The sequence below is a fragment of the Solenopsis invicta genome, chromosome 9 (genome assembly GCF_016802725.1).
Source record: "Solenopsis invicta isolate M01_SB chromosome 9, UNIL_Sinv_3.0, whole genome shotgun sequence".
Taxonomy (NCBI): domain Eukaryota; kingdom Metazoa; phylum Arthropoda; class Insecta; order Hymenoptera; family Formicidae; genus Solenopsis; species Solenopsis invicta.
The window spans coordinates 9,536,464-9,541,680 of record NC_052672.1 but is presented as its reverse complement, the minus strand read 5'-3'; positions in this window follow the sequence as shown (position 1 = coordinate 9,541,680).

The following is a 5,217-nucleotide window of genomic DNA, read 5'->3' as shown; positions in this document are numbered from 1 at the left end:
ATAGCCCCGAGAAGAGTTCTAACTTTTATCATTATGGATCAAATCGTTAAAGTGAAAAACGAAAGAGTTATATCAATCAAAATACGAAATTTTTGAGTAAAATTTTTTTGCGAATTTCTCAAATATCTCTGTGTTTGTATAACCCCCAGAAGAGTTCTAACTTTTATCATAATAGATCGAATCGCTAAAATGCAAGACGAAGGAGTTATATCAGTCAAAGTTCGAAATTTTTGAGTAAAATTGGTTTTTTTCCGAATTTTTCCAATATCTCTGTATTCTGATAGCCCACAGAAGAGTTGTAACTTTTATCACGATGTATCGAATTTTTGAAGGAAAAAAGGGAAGACTGATATCAGTCAAATTTCGAAATTGTTGAGTAAAATTTTTTTTGCGAATTTCTTTATTATCTATGTGTTTTGATAGCCCAGAGAAGAGTTCTAAATTTTATCATTATGGATCAAATCGTTAAAGTGAAAAACGAAAGAGTTATATCAATCAATGTACGAAATTTTTGAGTAAAACTTTTTTGCTTATTTCTCAAACATCTCTGTGTTCTGATAGCCCCGAGAAAAGTTCTAACTTTTATCATTATGGATCAAATCGTTAAAGTTAAAAACGAAAGAGTTATATCAATCAAAGTACGAAATTTTTGAGTAAAACTTTTTTGCTTATTTCTCAAACATCTCTGTGTTCTGATAGCCCCGAGAAAAGTTCTAACTTTTATCATTATGGATCAAATCGTTAAAGTTAAAAACGAAAGAGTTATATCAATCAAAGTACGAAATTTTTGAGTAAAACTTTTTTGCGAATTTCTCAAATATCTCTGTGTTTTTATAGCCCCCAGAAGAGTTCTAAATTTTATCATAATAGATCGAATCGCTAAAGTGCAAGACGAAAGAGTTATATCAGTCAAAGTTCGAAATTTTTGAGTAAAACTGGTTTTTTTCCGAATTTTTCCAATATCTCTGTGTTCTGATAGCCCACAGAAGAGTTGTAACTTTTATCACGATGTATCGAATTTTTGAAGGAAAAAAGGGAAGACTTATATCAGTCAAATTTCGAAATTGTTGAGTAAAATTTTTTTTGCGAATTTCTTTATTATCTATGTGTTCTGATAGCCCCAAGGAGATTTCTAACTTTTATCATTATGGATCAAATCGTTAAAGTGAAAAACGAAAGAGTTATATCAATCAAAGTACGAAATTTTTGAGTAAAACTTTTTTGCTTATTTCTCAAACATCTCTGTGTTCTGATAGCCCCGAAAAGAGTTCTAACTTTTATCATTATGGATCAAATCGTTAAAGTGAAAAACGAAAGAGTTATATCAATCAAAGTACGAAATTTTTGAGTAAAACTTTTTTGCGAATTTCTCAAATATCTCTGTGTTTTTATAGCCCCCAGAAGAGTTCTAAATTTTATCATAATAGATCGAATCGCTAAAGTGCAAGACGAAAGAGTTATATCAGTCAAAGTTCGAAATTTTTGTGTAAAATAGGTTTTTTTCCGAATTTTTCCAATATCTCTGTGTTCTGATAGCCCACAGAAGAGTTGTAACTTTTATCTCGATGTATCGAATTGTTGAAGGAAAAAAGGGAAGACTTATATCAGTCAAATTTCGAAATTGTTGAGTAAAATTTTTTTTTTTTTTTTTGCGAATTTTTTTAATATCTATGTGTTCTGATAGCCCCAAGAAGAGTTCTAACTTTTATCATTATGGATCAAATCGTTAAAGTGAAAAACGAAAGAGTTATATCAATCAAAGTACGAAATTTTTGAGTAAAACTTTTTTGCTTATTTCTCAAACATCTCTGTGTTCTGATAGCCCCGAAAAGAGTTCTAACTTTTATCATTATGGATCAAATCGTTAAAGTGAAAAACGAAAGAGTTATATCAATCAAAGTACGAAATTTTTGAGTAAAATTTTTTTGCGAATTTCTCAAATATCTCTGTGTTTTTATAGCCCCCAGAAGAGTTCTAAATTTTATCATAATAGATCGAATCGCTAAAGTGCCAGACGAAAGAGTTATATCAGTCAAAGTTCGAAATTTTTGAGTAAAATTGGTTTTTTTCCGAATTTTTCCAATATCTCTGTGTTCTGATAGCCCACAGAAGAGTTGTAACTTTTATCACGATGTATCGAATTTTTGAAGGAAAAAAGGGAAGACTTATATCAGTCAAATTTCGAAATTGTTGAGTAAAATTTTTTTTGGGAATTTCTTTAATATCTCTGTGTTCTGATAGCCCCGAGAAGAGTTCTAACTTTTATCATTATGGATCAAATCGTTAAAGTGAAAAACGAAAGAGTTATATCAATCAAAGTACGAAATTTTTGAGTAAAACTTTTTTGCGAATTTCTCAAATATCTCTGCGTTTTTATAGCCCCCAGAAGAGTTCTAAATTTTATCATAATAGATCGAATCGCTAAAGTGCAAGACGAAAGAGTTATATCAGTCAAAGTTCGAAATTTTTGAGTAAAACTGGTTTTTTTCCGAATTTTTCCAATATCTCTGTGTTCTGATAGCCCACAGAAGAGTTGTAACTTTTATCTCGATGTATCGAATTGTTGAAGGAAAAAGGGAAGACTTATATCAGTCAAATTGCGAAATTGTTGAGTAAAATTTTTTTGGGGAATTTCTTTAATATCTCTGTGTTCTGATAGCCCCGAGAAGAGTTCTAACTTTTATCATTATGGATCAAATCGTTAAAGTGAAAAACGAAAGACTTATATCAATCAAAGTACGAAATTTTTGAGTAAAACTTTTTTCCTTATTTCTCAAACATATCTGTGTTCTGTTAGCCCCGAAAAGAGTTCTAACTTTTATCATTATGGATCAAATCGTTAAAGTTAAAAACGAAAGAGTTACATCAATCAAAGTACGAAATTTTTGAGTAATACTTTTTTGCGAATTTCTCAAATATCTGTGTTTTTATAGCCCCCAGAAGATTTCTAAATTTTATCATAATAGATCGAATCGCTAAAGTGCAAGACGAAAGAGTTATATAAGTCAAAGTTCGAAATTTTTGTGTAAAATTGGTTTTTTTCCGAATTTTTCCAATATCTCTGTGTTCTGATAGCCCACAGAAGAGTTGTAACTTTTATCACGATGTATCGAATTTTTCAAGGAAAAAAGGGAAGACTTATATCAGTCAAATTTCGAAATTGTTGAGTAAAATTTTTTTTGCGAATATCTTTAATATCTCTGTGTTCTGATAGGCCCGAGAAGAGTTCTAACTTTTATCATTATGGATCATATCGTTAAAGTGAAAAACGAAAGAGTTATATCAATCAAAGTACGAAATTTTTGAGTAAAACTTTTTTGCTTATTTCTCAAACATCTCTGTGTTCTGATAGCCCCGAGAAAAGTTCTAACTTTTATCATTATGGATCAAATCGTTAAAGTTAAAAACGAAAGAGTTATATCAATCAAAGTACGAAATTTTTGAGTAAAACTTTTTTGCGAATTTCTCAAATATCTCTGTGTTTTTATAGCCCCCAGAAGAGTTCTAAATTTTATCATAATAGATCGAATCGCTAAAGTGCAAGACGAAAGAGTTATATCAGTCAAAGTTCGAATTTTTTAGTAAAATTGATTTTTTTCCGAATTTCTCCAACATCTCTGTGTTCTGATAGCCCACAGAAGAGTTGTAACTTTTATCTCGATGTATCGAATTGTTGAAGGAAAAGGGGAAGTATTATATCAGTCAAATTTCGAAATTGTTGAGTAAAATTTTTTTTGCGAATTTTTTAATATCTCTGTGTTCTGATAGCCCCGAGAAGAGTTCTAACTTTTATCATTATGGATCATATCGTTAAAGTGAAAAACGAAAGAGTTATATCAATCAAAGTACGAAATTTTTGAGTAAAACTTTTTTGCGAATTTCTCAAATATCTCTGTGTTTTTATAGCGCCCAGAAGAGTTTTAACTTTTATCATAATAGATCGAATCGCTAAAATGCAAGACGAAGGAGTTATATCAGTCAAAGTTCGAATTTTTTAGTAAAATTGATTTTTTTCCGAATTTCTCCAATATCTCTGTGTTCTGATAGCCCATAGAAGAGTTGCAACTTTTATCACGATGTATCGAATTGTTGAAGGAAAAAGGGAAGACTTATATCAGTCAAATTTCGAAATTGTTGAGTAAAATTTTTTTTGGGAATTTCTTTAATATCTCTGTGTTCTGATAGCCCCGAGAAGAGTTCTAACTTTTATCATTATGGATCAAATCGTTAAAGTGAAAACGAAAGAGTTATATCAATCAAAGTACGAAATTTTTGAGTAAAACTTTTTTGCGAATTTCTCAAATATCTCTGCGTTTTTATAGCCCCCAGAAGAGTTCTAACTTTTATCATAATAGATCGAATCGCTAAAATGCAAGACGAAGGAGTTATATCAGTCAAAGTTCGAAATTTTTGAGTAAAATTGGTTTTTTTCCGAATTTCTCCAATATCTCTGTGTTCTGATAGCCCACAGAAGAGTTGTAACTTTTATCTCGATGTATCGAATTGTTGAAGGAAAAAGGGGAGACTTATATCAGTCAAATTGCGAAATTGTTGAGTAAAATTTTTTTGGGGAATTTCTTTAATATCTCTGTGTTCTGATAGCCCCGAGAAGAGTTCTAACTTTTATCATTATGGATCAAATCGTTAAAGTGAAAAACGAAAGACTTATATCAATCAAAGTACGAAATTTTTGAGTAAAACTTTTTTGCGTATTTCTCAAGTATCTCTGTGTTTTTTAGCCCCCAGAAGAGTTCTAAATTTTATCATAATAGATCGAATCGCTAAAGTGCAAGACGAAAGAGTTATATCAGTCAAAGTTCGAAGTTTTTGAGTAAAATTGGTTTTTTTCCGAATTTTTCCAATATCTCTGTGTTCTGATAGCCCACAGAAGAGTTGTAACTTTTATCACGATGTATCGAATTGTTGAAGGAAAAAGGGAAGACTTATATCAGTCAAATTTCGAAATTGTTGAGTAAAATTTTTTTTGCGAATTTCTTTATTATCTATGTGTTCTGATAGCTCCGAAAAGAGTTCTATCTTTTATCATAATAGATCGAATCGCTAAAGTGCCAGACGAAAGAGTTATATCAGTCAAAGTTCGAATTTTTTAATAAAATTGATTTTTTTCCGAATTTCTCCAATATCTCTGTGTTCTGATAGCCCACAGAAGAGTTGTAACTTTTATCACAATATATCGAATTGTTGAAGTGAAAAAGG